This window comes from Mytilus californianus, unplaced genomic scaffold (assembly GCF_021869535.1).
Source record: "Mytilus californianus isolate M0D057914Y unplaced genomic scaffold, xbMytCali1.0.p SCAF_5, whole genome shotgun sequence".
NCBI lineage: Eukaryota > Metazoa > Mollusca > Bivalvia > Mytilida > Mytilidae > Mytilus > Mytilus californianus.
Genome location: NW_026262701.1, coordinates 66,533,232 through 66,548,731, shown reverse-complemented (window position 1 = coordinate 66,548,731; position 15,500 = coordinate 66,533,232). Strand labels below are relative to the sequence as shown.

The window sequence follows — 15,500 nt, the reverse complement described above, 5'->3', positions numbered from 1 at the left end:
AGCGGAGGAGGCATTAAGTTTTACCCTTGTCCATTCGTACGTCCCAAAATTGGTTTCCATTCTCTAACTTGAGTTTGCCTCAACCAAATGTTATGAAACTTATACACAATGCTTTTTACCACAAAACACAGATCAAGTTTGAGTTTTAGTGGCGTCACTTCAATCATTATCGAGTTATGCCCCTTTATAAATCAAAAATTGCAAAATTTTTAGTTTCCGTTCTGTAACTTAAGTTTGCCCCAACCAAACATTATGAAACCTTTACACAATACTTATTACCACAAAACTCAGATCAAGAACAAATTTGGGTATTGTCACTTTTATTGTTCTTGAGTTATATCCCTTTATAATGTTGTATGCAAGCGGGGGCATCATCTGTTTCAATGGGGACACATTCTCCATTTATTTTTTTTCTAATTTCAAAATAAAATTCCTGAAGTAGTACATAGCCAATTGCAAAAGAAAAAAAGGGGGTTCATGTGCTCATTTTTAGCTAGAGATTGAAAACCTTTTTTTTTTTTAATGCTGGAGATCCCATTTCCCTTTTTTGGGCGCTAAATTAGGATAAAAATACTTGACAATTTTTTTAATGCTGGAGATCCCATTTCCCTTTTTTGGTGCTAAATTACTTTGTATTCTTAATGCAACATCGTATTGCAGCTATTCCCGCCCTTCACAAAACTGCTATAGGAATTACTGTCATATACAAATTAATTGATGTTAAAAAAAATATTATTCCCCCACAGTAGATTTGCGTGATTAGATATACTACATGTTTGTTTCCCTTTGCAAATACTTTCTAATTCATGTAACTGATTTGATGATAAAAGTGATTATTATCTGCCCTTGCTAACTGTATTGTATCCCCTTAAAGGGTGTATATTCAGGACAAGGCGACATACATCAAAAACTTTTGGGTGAGAGATATTTGTAATAGGACAGGGCAATATTTAACAAATCTGATTGGATTGGAGTTGTAGGAAGTAGGTTTGTTTGGTAGCTAAAGGGATTTTGTATTGACCATATGATAATTCTTTTTGACTGGATTTTTTCTCATATGTTGTCTTGAAAGTAAAAGTATACAAAGAAAAAGCCTAATGTCATAAAATCTCCAAATAAACACATATTATTTCCATTCTAATATGGTAATGGTGAAAAAAATCAATTTTCAACGACATTGCAATTAAAGAAGAAACAATTATTTTGTGTACATGCAAAACTTGCAACATCGCTAAGTGGTCTGGGTGGATTATTGTTCGGTTGTTATTTAACCCTGACTGTATTGACATGATGTTGACAGCATACAATGATAAGTCACAATAAAGTGTCAGGAGAATGGGTAGATTCTCTTTCTTTTTTGATATAATTAGTATTTTATTTGGAATATCCAATATGAATAAATGGGTGTGTGAAAATAACATTGCATTAAACACTCAAACAAATGGCAAGTTAATTTTGCAACAAGATACCCCCACTCCTCAGCCTCTCTACTTGTAAGTTAACAAATTAAACAAATTAAGGCACCAACCACTGACATCAAAAGAAATGAAAATAAAAACAGGTCCAATTTAATTAAGGCTGGAATACTGTAAAATTTGTGTATAGATTGGGAGTAGCGATAATTAAGCAGTATAAAATGATATCACTCTGGGTTGAATTTTTACTTATCAGTTGTTTCCATTAGTTAGGGAAAATTGTTGATTAGGTTGTAACTCACACATATGTATTTACCATTAAAACTGAGATATAGAAATAAATTATCTTTGTTTATCTGATTTTTCTACTAATGTAATTTTGATGGAGATTTCACACACTGTTTATTCTAGGGCTGTCATTAAAATCTTAGTTAATTTTTCAGTTCTTTTTCACCAGGAGATTGTGCTGATAAAAATTTATTTTTAAAAATGTACTCCTATGAATCACTGTATATAATTATGATAATATTTCACAAGTGATGTTTTCACTAAATTAAAGTTTACAGGATTTTGTTATGTCTTTGAATCCAGAGCAAAGGGATATAACTCCATTTTGTTTTTCTCAAGACAATGGTTTTTAGTTACTAGCCTCATAGCCATTGACTTCCATCCTTAATTTTAATATAAATAGTATTCAAATTGTCATCTGACGGATTCTGGTCTTGATAATAACTGATCTGTAATTACATTAATAAAAAATCGGAAGAACTATTGATTTTGTTGGCGCTGTGGAGTGCAGGAATTTGACCTGTTGTCACAAAAACAATATAGTCGTATTCTGTGGTAAAGTATTGTTGTTGGTGTGACCAATACGATGAGATAATTGGATACCCAAGTTCATTAATCCCAGATCGCAATAGGAGACAAAAGTGCCAATGCTTCTGAAGGAAAAGTGAAGCATTTCTTCATTTCAGAATAAATAACGACTGTTTTGATTAATGATGAGCCGGTATAATGAAGCTTAAGTATGATTCTCATATCTTTATTTTTTATAATTGACTTATTCAGGATTGGTTTGGCAAGGAATAAGATTGGAAGCATGTAGCAAATTGCAGTAATTTGTTGTCAGACTTAATCATTTTTTTTTCTTTCTGGTAATGAGTCTACAAGACCAAAGAGTTATATAGTAAAATCTTTAAAGAAAAAGGGAATTGTTTTATGTATTTTTTACCATGCAGAAGTTGACAATCTAAATTTCATGTTTTGGTCATTTGATATCAAGTTTTATTGTAATAATGTTAACTGTGCATTTTCACCACTTTGACAATTTGACCAACATTGTTAATGTAATGTTAGCTGACCATGCATTTTTATCTTTTTATCATTATATAAACAATTGTTTTTTTTTATATAAAATATCAACATTGCACCAAAAGGTTATTTTCTCTGTTTTCCTTTATATCTATTTATATCCTTTAGCTGTTTTCCTATATATCTATATATGTCCTTTAGCAAAGACAAACCTACAAATAGACATATTTTTTTTTCATTAAGTGTCTGAAAGAGGGAAAACTTTAAACAAATGAGCTCATAATTGACTTTAATGAAATAGTTGGATACCATTCGCTCCATTTAAATGTAATTATTATAAATAATCATTCATAATTTTCCCCTCAAGATACCTCGTTTCTTTGATAATTATAAAAATGTCTCTTTATCCCTTTGGGAAATCCAATCTTAATAATTTCCTTTCATTTTACCTTTGAACAAAAGAAATAATTACATCACTCAGTTAGATAATCTTAATTGTTCGCCTCAATTAATAGTCCTAATTACCCTAGGCTATTTTCGTTCATTACCGGACAAAAGAAGGATTACAGGCATTTTTAATTGTAACATTTTCCATGTTGAGGGTGAATGTTTACCATGGAGAAATTATTAGAAGGTGTCATCCACATTAACAAAACATTTAATTTGCAAAATCCTGTGAAAAATTGACAGAAAGCATTATGTCACATATTGATTTTTCTGCCAAAATCACCCATTTTAATCGTAATTTGTGTTTGTAAACTTGTGATATATTGATAATATTGTAGATATTTGGTTTTATGACAAGACAATCAAAATTAATATATGAAAATGGTGTAACATCTATAAGTCCTCATAGTCAAACCTCAAGTGTAAAAGTAGTGCATCTTAAATGTATATTTGGACATAAATATCTCCTTATTAAGAGTAAGAATTACTCCTAGCAGACCAGACAACTTTAAATGTCAGGGGTATTTTATGCTTCTGTTTTTAGCTAGTTAAATTGTAAAAACACACATTTGATTTTGAAAGTTTAGGACTTTTCAAGAACTTCAGTCCTTACTGTAAGATGTACTTTTAAAAAGCAAATAGATCTTTCTCTTTCTCGTCAAATACTGCAGTAATTAACTACCATACAGACTAGTCATTAACAGCAGATTTAAAGGTAAGAATGCTGATTTTGAACTTGTAGCAGTATAATGAATATTTTGTGTCACAAAAACCCAAAGCATGATACAGTAATTAGAACTGTGAAGAAATTTTTCAGTAGCAGCCAGATAAACACTTTGATAAGGTCAAGTCTTAAACAGATAATTGTTTCAACATGGATTATAATTTTATTTCACATACATCACACACAAGGCAGTCTACTAATGAATGATTTGTCGAGATAATAATTGCCCAGATCTTTTACACACTCAAAATTTGAAATTCCACAGCCCTTCAAGCAGCCAAGCCATTGGACAGGGTGACTAACTAATTTAGATTTTATTTCCAATCAACTCGGCCTTCTTTTGTTTGATGTGATGTGTATTAATTTGGGAGTAGCATTCAGAACAATTATAATAGACGTGGTCTTATTGATTATTTCACAAATAATAATTTTGTCTTAGATGGTATTTTTTGCAAGTCGTTGGTATAATTAATGTGTTGCTGTGAATAGTGTTAATGAGATAGATGTTTTTCTCAAGCTTTTGTCTTTTTCATATTTCACTTCATTTTAATATTTGACGAAGATGGCTGTTGTTTAATATTAAGACTATTTCGGTTACTTTTCTTTTCTGTGTAATTAAGAGGAAATTCTGATCGCAGCTTTAAAGGATTTAAGTTTATCCAAAGGTGAGTGCACTAGATGGTAAAGATATCATTGAATAAATGTTCTGTAGACTAAATGTTAGCAGTCTGTGTCAAATTTATAATTGTTAATTTTTTTTACATGATATGGAACGTTATATTAATCAACAGAGATTTCCAGCAGATTATAGCTTGGAATATAATAAGACAGGAAGATGCTATATTTAGAAAACAGTATAATTTTTAATTACTCCAAATTTCAGAGGTAATTTGTCAAAAAAGGTAGCATTTTCATTATATAAAATTGATGAGAGAGAAAAATACTTGCTATTAATGTATTGTTAAAATGTAAATTTTTTTCCAGTTAATATTTTAATGACTGATTAAGTTGTGGTTAAATAGAATTTTTCTGTGAGATCAATAGAACATGGCTGAGATGTTTAGGATCGTCTGCAGGTGTAAATCATTCAAATTCAAATTGATCACAATTTTGAGGTTTTGACTTTAATTATAGAGTAGACTTACCCCATTGACAGAGTACACCTGTATTACAAACTGCCTTCAAAGTGATTCGTCAGTCATCAGTAGCCATATAAATTTGTTTACCTTCAGTGCTGCTGGTGGGGTAGATTCCAATAAAGTGTTAAAATGAGGCTGTACTTTCAATAACTGACTTAATTCAAGGAATCTTAAAAGTTCATCGAATATTTTCAACTGATCTCAAACAATGCACAGGCTGAAATCTTTGACATTCAATTTTCAAAACATACTTTTGGAATTTTTTTTTAATTATTGACACAATCAAATATAGTGCTTATCATTACATTTTAATTGAACATGGTATTTTTAGCATGTGTAGTACCTCAAAATAAGAAAATCAAATTTTAGGCCAAAGTGACAGTTACTTTCTTATAGCTGCCATTTCACAAAAATAAATTTAATACAATGAATGATAAAGTTTGTACAAATATTGATTGCCTTTATAGATTTTTGAAAAAAAAATTAAGGGGGAGGAAGATTATTGTGTTGTTCAATTTCTGTCTTGTCAATACTGTCTAAGTAAAAAAAAATAGATATTCACTTGTTTCCTGTCTCCTGGAGTCCTGGCATAAAAAAGAAAAAAATTAGGATAGGAGTTGTTAAGAAAAATTATTTTTATTTTAAATAATATTTTACATAGACTATAAATGGGAATTTTCTTGACTTTGACAGTGCTTAACCAAAAATGTCAATAAAATGTGATGGGGTAAGTAGGGAGGCAGGAAACACAACTCAATTTTTTTTTTTGCCTCATCTTCTATATTATTCACATGTTAATCATTGGTTCATTAGATTCCTTTTTATTAGTATCCTCAGGAGTTTATTCAAGTGTTAATCAAAATCCAAAGTCAAAAATGTCACTGAGCAAAGTGAGGCAAAAAAAATTTTAAGGGTTATAAGCAAGGTACACCAACTCTGAATCTGTGCTCAACAATATTCAGCTTGATGTTTAAGTCCAGTGTCAAATAGTACATGTATATTCTGTATAATGAGAGCATATTGATAAGAAAAGGAATAGGACATTTCCTTTGTACTAGACCAAGAAGCTGAGCCATATGATGCTAGGTCACAGAACAACAGTCCACAGGAAGACATATTCATGACACACTATAGATATAGATTTCACAGTCAAGAGTAATGTAAAAAAATCCTTGATTTGATTTCTCCCAAAATGTAAGATTGCAAAAGTTTCTTTACTAGTTTTAAGTTAGTTGCTTGATTGCCAAATAGAGTTCAGTTGCTTTCCTAAAGTGCAAAATCAATCTGTATCCTGAAACAGTTTTCAGTTGTATTACAAATGATATTGCTCTGTCGAAAATTTAATGCATACCATTCGTGTATTGAACTGAATTGACATGGACTTGAATCTTTTAACGATATATGACCTTATAAGTGCTTCTTTCAAATGTACTTAAAGTGTAATCCTGTTTTGAGCCTCAATTTTAGCCCCTGTTGTGTAGGAAATAATTAGTGCAGCTGTATGGTGTGTAATTATCAGTTTCTCATCAGGATAATAATTGACTAATAGAAAATATATGGCAACTTTTGTTCTTAGCGCATAATTTTCTAAAACAGTTCTTTTGTAATTTGTCATTTCCCTAAATTAATTTTTGTCACTTTTTTTTTCTTTTTCCATTTGACGAATCTATTTTTACATGGTTGTTGCTATTGGCAGTAAAAATAATGTGTGACGAGTCTAATGAATTAACTAAGGGAAAAGGGATTAGGTCTGATTCCATTACACGTTTAATTAATATGTCTGAAGGTGATCTCTCGACTGCAGGCTTTTCAACTGTCACTGCCATTTTGAAAGTTTTGATTAAACAAATTTCCCATCAGGCATGACTTTTCCTAGCATTAATATATTTGAATTACCAGGGTGACCAGTAATTTTTTTCATATACTAATATTTTTAGTATAACATTCTTACTTGATGACGTTACAGCAACATGAATAGATTTTTATTTTCTTCTATCTGAATGATTTTTGCTAATTGATTCAAAGGAAATTGGATAAATATTGCTGAAAGATTTCAGGAGGTAGTGACAGGGTTTCATAATTTGTATGTTTTATATTTTAAATAAATAGCAGGATATTGCTAAATATGATATCATCTGTTTAAGGATAGTGCTGTATGAAGAAAGGATGTCCTTTGACTTCTTAGATGTGAAAAAACACAGAATGAAAGAAGAAATGTAGTTTTTTTCTTCCTGTATTCCCCTTTGTGAACCCAATCATCTCATCTCATTACCACACAGAGATGTAAAAATATGGAAATTTCTTATTAATCTTTTTTATTACAGCATTTTACTCTTCAATGGTCTTCTTATTTTATGAAAAATGCAAATTAAGCATGAACACGACGTTAATGTCCCATTTAAAAATCATGTCAGGCAGGAATTGTTTTCTAAGAAAAAAGTTTTAAATGGTAAGATAAATTTGTATTTTAAATCATTTTTAATTAAAAAGTTCAAATAAGGCTACAGATCTTCCTGTTTCTATAGAGCATATGTTGAAAGGGAAGTAACTCAAATTGCTTGTAATAATTCACTGATGAGCTACAACAGTGCTCAATGATTTTGAAAATTGTAAAAAATCAATGGAGATTACATTTGTGTGATGTTTATAATTGGATTGGTATAGTTTTTTCTTCTCTACCAGACAGTCAATTATATTATGACTTACGTTTATTTGTCATGTTCATTTATATCATATCTTGTGAGTTTTACATCAATTTGATTTGAAATTAGTAAGGATGAAATCATAACTACCATCTAAAATGGCAGAATGTTCTTTGGACACTAGAACTAATTAATGTTTGTAGTTATAAAACATACAGACTATATATAATTGTGACAGATTGGGCATCAGAGGAAAAAGACCTACAAATAACCACAATAAATATTAAGATTTCTAAGCTAATGATTATCTTGAGAAGAGGTTTCTTTCTAATCATCGCTTCACTGACTGCCTATAGAAAACACATTATTTAAATTTCATTTTCTGTCTTTACTTTTAATTATAAATCAGATTTCTTTCTTTTCAAAAACACATTTGTTATACATTATACATCCTTTATTTAAATTATCATTTTGTGAAATTTTTATATATATATTCTTATCTCTAATCTACAGCATTGTGAATAATTATAATTTAAATTTTCCTTGACCTGAGGGTTGTGTTTGTAATTACGATGTCTGTCTCTGTCGCCAGGGCTTTATGATGAAAACAAAACATTGGATCAGTTATACCTCCGAATTTCTTTACATTTACTCTGATGCATGATACATATTCATGTAATTACAATAAAAACTGATTATATCATTTTCAATTAGTGACATTCAGACGTAGAAAATTGGATTCCCCGATCTAATCTAATTAAGAAACATTGATAATTTGGCTTTTTCTTGAGAAGAAGTACATAATTAAAGGACCAGCATTTACAGGGAATAATTTCCTTGGCCATTGTTTTCAATAAAAAATCTATGAGATCAAATCGCCCAATGTGAATACAGATGACAGTTGCTTTTGTTCCGAATACATCTAGAATGGTTATAATATGTTTAAATGCAAGGCAGTAATCTTAATGAATTTCCTTTATTTTGTCGTCAAATATGATTTATATTTGAGGAAATTAATCCTGTCGATCTCATTAAGAGCACTACAATTTAAACTTAATCAAATTGCAGTCTTTTTAAACATGTGAACAAAAGATTCTGTTTTGAGGAAGGACAAACATGATATTTAGTCTAAATAAAGTGGAACAATTTTCATGAAAAGAAATTTTTGATGTAATTAATGTTTGTCTTTTTTAAGCTTTGGAAAAGATTTGTAATCAAATTTAGAAAAATTGTCTGTGTCATCTTTAGATAAAATCTTGAAACAGCTGAGGCATACAGGTATACTTGTACTGTGAAAAAGAATAAGATAGAGATGTGGCGTAAAGGTCAATGAGACAGCAACTCAACAACACAAATAAACTTGAATATACATTGAAAGTCACCAAGGGAACTTCAACAAACGCTTTTTTTCTAGTCAATTACACTGAAGAAGCTAAATTTATTTATACAGGTGTAAAAAACAACCAACCTTTAGCTTAAGATGAGTAGGATCCATCTCAATATGCAATGGTTTTTTTATACGCCTGTTTACTATTATGGTTTGCCGTTGTGTGTCTGTCCGTCTGTCTGTCTGTCCGACATCAACATGTCATGCAATAACTCATAAACGCTTTAACTTATTTTCATTATACTTTGGTGAATTGTTTATATCTATTGACATAAGCTCCCATTTGATTTTTTGAGCAGTTTTCATGAAACTTTCGTGACTGATTTATATCTATTCAAATACACTCCCTTTAGTTTTTTACAAATTTCTGATATAACATTGAGGAGTAATGGATCTTTAATTGTTGAAAAAGTGACGAGTGTATCATGCGCTCATGGCACAGCTCTTTATTTTTGTATAGTTTTGTGTGGTGTAGTAGGGTTGACTTTATTTTGGTTTTAGATAATAGCATACCAATAGATCTTCAAAACTGGATTCAGTGTCTCCCCGCAAAGGAACTTTGCTTTTGAACTGATAAAACCTTAGGTTTATGAATCATGTGGCTTAATACTTATACAAAACAACAAAGATCATGTAAATAATAGTACATGAATCCTCAGTAATGATAGTCAGTGTGAAACAGACAACCATCTTAATTAATCTAAACAGTTTGTGTGTGTTGGTTGTGCAATCTTTTCTATCATTAGATTCAGAGTGCTTTTAAAGTTTGTTCTGTTTCATTGACTGTTTTGTTATAATCATATTTACACAACTACTGTTTGTTATGCTTAATGTCTTTTATTATACCCCACGCAACGAGTTGCGGAGGGTATAATGTTTTTGACCCGTCCGTCCGTCTGTCAGTCCGTCAGTCCTGTTTCTTGTCATCGCAACTTCTCTCAAACCACACAACAGAATTTCACGAAACCTTTTTAGATAATAAGGACATACTATGTAGTTGTGCATATCGACAGGAAATTACGATTCAATTTTTTTTCTAGGAGTTACTCCCCTTTGAACTTATTTACTTTAATGTACTGCAACAGTTTGTCATCTCAACTCCTCTGAAACCACACAACAAAATTTCATGAAACTTTGTAGATAATAAGGACATACTATGTAGATGTGCATATCGACAGGAAATTACCATTCAATTTTTTTTCCAGGAGTTACGCCCCTTTGAACTTATTTGCCCAATATACTACTGCAACCTTTTGTTATCGCAACTCCTCTCAAACCACACAACAGAATTTCATGAAACCTTTTCAGATAATAAGGACATACTACGTAGATGTGCATATCGACAGGAAATTACAATTCAATTTTTTTTCTAGGAGTTACGCCCCTTTGAACTTATTTGCTTCAATTTACCTCTGCAACAGTTTGTCATCGCATCTCCTCTGAAACCACACAACAGAATTTCATGAAACTTTGTAGATAATAAGGACATACTAGGTAGATGTGCATATCGACAGGAAATTATGATTCAATTTTTTTTCTAGGAGTTACGCCCCTTTGAACTTATTTACTTTTATGTACTACTGCAACAGTTTGTCATCTCAACTCCTCTGAAACCACACAACAAAATTTCATGAAACTTTGTAGATAATAAGGACATACTACGTAGATGTGCATATTGACAGGAAATTACGATTCAATTTTTTTTCTAGGAGTTACGCCCCTTTGAACTTATTTGCTTCAATATACCTCTGCAACAGTTTGTCATCGCATCTCCTCTGAAACCACACAACAGAATTTCATGAAACTTTGTAGATAATAAGGACATACTAGGTAGATGTGCATATCGACAGGAAATTATGATTCAATTTTTTTTCTAGGAGTTACGCCCCTTTGAACTTATTTACTTTTATGTACTACTGCAACAGTTTGTCATCTCAACTCCTCTGAAACCACACAACAAAATTTCATGAAACTTTGTAGATAATAAGGACATACTACGTAGATGTGCATATTGACAGGAAATTATGATTCAATTTTTTTTTCTTACAGTTATTTTATTTCTCCAGTGACAATGTGGGGACGTGGGGTATGTGAGCGCGCTCACTAAGGTTCTTTAATTTTCATTTATTTTCTTTAAATATTTTTACATCCTAAATGTAGGCCCAGGCTCCAGTAGACAACTCACTTAAATTTTTGGTGACCCACAAAATAAAAAAATGTTGATTTTTTATTAAACCCCAAAATACTAAACAAGTATTTTGACTCTTTTTTGTGTTCATATTTGTCCGTTTGATTTCGGGATAAATCTATGAAAAAATTCCAAAACTGATTGAAGGTTGGATTTTCATAAATAAGAAACCATTTTTTCCTGGGGTGGAGTGGACAAAAAACATGAAAATCTGATTTAGCTAGTAAATAGGTACCTACTCTATCAGGAAAATGGAATGCCACAATTTGCAAAAAATGAATGTATCTATTTATTGTATTTAATGTAAAATGAATAAGTTTTAGTAGACAACTCTTTCTACATTTATTGAACATGTACAACTGAAATACTTTGCATCAAAAAGGAAAAGTAACAAACAAAATATTTAATTTTTGGTAAAATCTTCAGAGTACATGTATTCCATGTGTCCTGAAATGTCCTTAATGTACTGCATTTATTTATTTCAAATGTATTTACATGTCTCAGCTTCTCCAATTATTTTCCCATGCATATCATTTAGCAGAATAGAAGACTGGGAATGTGTTTCAAGTGCCATAACTTATGAGATTTACTGTTGTAATTAATAAATCTAATCTAACATATGTACCCTCTCATTATACAGAACATAGTTTAATTAAGGTTAAAAGTAATTTGCACTGGCGCTTGTTTACAAGTTTCAGTCAAACTTAATTAAAGTGGCAAGCTGAAGGCTAGAAGAAATATACAATTAAGATTTTCTTGTAATGTCTGGACAAGGAAAGTTAAAGAAGGGTCATTCAGTCATTGGTCGTAGATTTCTCTTTGTAATAGTGTTAATTTCATCAGCAGCCATTAATGTAAACAGGAAGTGACAGACTCAGTTCTGATAATTTTACTAATTTAATTAACTTAATTATGTCCAGACACAGGTGATGGATTTTCTCTCTGACAGGAGCCTGCTGAGAACTAGATAAGTTTTCAGACTTTTATAATTTAGTATAGACAGAATCCATAACTCATATTTCTTCTTAATTGCTTCACAGACATATCTAACTTGTAGGATATGGTAAGGTCAACTCTATTGACCAGGAAAGGGAGATAACTTAGAAATATGATTCAGATCATGGTTTGTGTACCATTAATTCACTTAGTATACAATGAATATTGATTTATTTTTAAAGAATCAAGTAAAATTAGTTTAGGAGAATTGTTAATTCTTTTCATTTTATGTTAAGGTATTTTGTTAAGGTTCAACAGTTTGTTGAAATTTTTTATCCATTTTGATTATGAAACCTGTTTCTGCAATATTATGGATGTTCAAAGGGAAGTAATTCTGTAAGTAATTTCATTATAAATGAAAGATTATATAATTCCCTTGTTAATTGTTTACAGAATTGCAAATATGTAGTTTGATTATCTTAGCAAAATTGAAAAAAGGAGAAAAAGAAATAAAAATTCGATGTACTTCTCAATTTAGATCAAATTCTTTTATATCCCCTTGTGGACCCTCTTATTATCCCAATCAGTAGATTTGAAATTCTAAGGTAATTTATTTATAAAGTATTCTAGCAGAACTAATTATTGTTGAGATGTCAGAGTCAAGAAAAATATTGTTATAGGAATCATAGAAAATGACATATTATCAACATCACAGTGGCTTGATTAACCAGAATAATGATTTTACCATCTCAGTACTTGCTGGGATAGAAGCCATTTTACTGATACACTCAGATATCTCTTATCATGGGTTATCATATGTAACATTGTGAAAAACGATTTACTCATCCTATAAAGGAATTTAATTACTGTAGAAGTTTCCCATAATTTAAGTGAATTTTTCCTCATTTGGTGAACTAATGATACCTGTATGTCCTTGTTTAGCTCAAATCTGCTTTTACAACTGTCAATAATTTTCAAAGTTTGGAAAGTCAAATACTTAAGCATGAAGATCTAAATAAAAATGAGTAGATAAAAGCCATTTACATGATCTTGTTTTTGTTTTGTTTGGGGTGTTGTTGAATATGCCCTATTGATTTGCACCCTACTCCTCTGTTTATCTATACCATATTTTACCATATGCCATTCCAGTTTATGAGGATTGCTAAAACTCTAAACCCTACACCTCCATTTATCATACATACCATATTAGAGGGTGGTAAAGGGTTATTTTCGTGCAACATGATCGTCGTTTTTTATTTCATGTTCAATATGTTTTTTATTTTTTTATTTGACGTTCAGTCGTGCAAGACAGGTGCCTAGTTCAACGTGTTCTGCTTATTTAATTTTATGTGCATCGTGATTTTCACAAATTTTCAAATGCATATTCTGCGTGCTCTGTATTTTTCAAATAAAATTCAAACATGTTTGCGGGATATTTGCATTTTAAAAGTTAAGATCGTTATATACTTTTTTAAAAGCTGTAAATCATTTATATCATACATATGTATACTAAATGAGAAAAATCAAGTAAAACAGAATGTTTATATATATACAGAAAGACAGTGAATCAGTCACAAAAGGTTCACATCAAAGTCTTTATTTTTTTTCGTGCAACATTCATGACATTTCACATTTTTTCCGTGCAAGCACCCTCCTTTACCACCCTCATATAATACCATTCCAGTTTAGAGGATTTTAAGCAGTCTATACATAACACCTACATTATCCTATACCATATTTCATCATATTCCATTCCAGTTTATGAGGATTGTTAACACTCTATACATTAACATTTACCATATTTTACCATATGCCATTCCAGTTGAGAGGATTATGATGACTCCATACACCTCCTTTAACCTATACCATATGCCATTCCAGTTAGAGGATTGTTAACACTCTATTCCTAATTCTTCTACAAACTCCAACAACAAAAGTAAAAACTCAGACAGTGAAAAGAAATTTAACTTCCATTCCTGTAAATAAGATTGCATCGACTCTGCATCCATTTAATGATAGAGTCGACCAATCAGTAACATCTTAATCAATGATGTTCTCATTATAATCAAGAACAGTATCACTGATCATCAACATTTTGTGACCCTCTGTCCATAAACATATGAATAGACTCCACTAACATGTTGTTACTCCAGTTCAACAAATATATAAACAGATATCATGATCAAACTCCTGGTTAAACAAATTTCTGAAGAGACGTCATGAATAAGATGTAACCCTAGTTCAACAAATATGTGAATGAATATCATGAACAAGCTTTTACAATGGTTCAACAAATATATGAAGAGACATTATGAACAAGCTGTAACGCTGGTTTAAAAAGTATATGAAGTGATTTCAATGGTTAAAAATAAAGTAAGACACCATGAACAATTTTAAGTCCTAGTTCAACAAATATATGGACAGCTGTCATAAAAAAAGCTTTTACCTTTATTCAAGCAAACAAATGCATAAACTTTCCCTATCAGGCTGGATAACATTAACAGGCAAATGTATATACAACTACTATCAAGTAGAATTCAATTACAGTGAAATGCAGAAAAAATCACTGTCAAGCAGGATATCATTAACAGACAAATGTATAAATAATCACTGACAAGCAGGATATCATTAACAGACAAAAGTATAAATAATCACTGACAATCAGGATATCATTAACAGACAAATACATAAACAGTCACTGTCAAGCAGGATTTAATTAACATAAAAATGCATAAACAATCACTGTCAAGTACGATAACATTAACAGACCAATGAATATACAGTCAAGCAGAGTTCATTTATAGATGAATTCATAAACAATCACTGTCACTCAGACTATCATTAACTGACAAATGCATAAACAATAACTGGTTAGCAGGACATCTTTAACTGACAAATGCATGAACAATCACTGGTTAGCAGGACATCATTAACAGGTAAATGCATTAACAATCACTGTCAAGTAGGAAATCATCAACAGGATATCATTAACAGTCAAATGGTAATGATATCCTGCTAAACAATCACTGCAAAAATTTATTAACAATCACTGGTTAACAGGACATCATTTACAGTCATGCATTAACAATCAATGCCAAGAAAAAAATCATAAACAATCAGTGTCTAGCAGGATGATATCATTAACAGACAAATGTTAATGATATTCTGCAAAACAATCACTGCCAAGCAGGATATCATTAACAGACAAATGCATAAACAAGCACTGTCAAGCAGGACACCATTACGACAGACAAGTGTTTGAACCATCACTGTCAATAGGGATATGGTTAACAGACAAAGGCATAAACAAT

At 30.9% G+C, this 15,500-nt stretch overlaps 1 protein-coding gene and 1 long non-coding RNA gene across 3 annotated transcripts in view; one reads left to right on the top strand and one right to left on the bottom strand.

Annotated features, from left to right (window-relative positions):
• LOC127701256 (zinc finger homeobox protein 3-like) overlaps positions 1-15,500 on the top strand; it is an 84,385-nt gene that overhangs the window by 15,644 nt on the left and 53,241 nt on the right. Inside the window, exon 1 of one of the 2 annotated variants that reach the window (XM_052205073.1) lies at positions 4,452-4,562. The exons of the other annotated variant lie outside the window; for it this stretch is intronic. The gene's annotated coding sequence lies outside the window, so the exon portion shown is untranslated. Of the gene's footprint in view, positions 1-4,451; positions 4,563-15,500 lie in introns of those variants that run through there. 2 annotated transcript variants of the gene reach the window in all.
• Positions 9,915-11,181, bottom strand: LOC127701388 (uncharacterized). Its single transcript, XR_007982004.1, has 2 exons — positions 10,703-11,181; positions 9,915-10,032 (listed from the first exon to the last, which is right to left on the bottom strand). It is a non-coding gene; the product is annotated as an uncharacterized LOC127701388 (long non-coding RNA).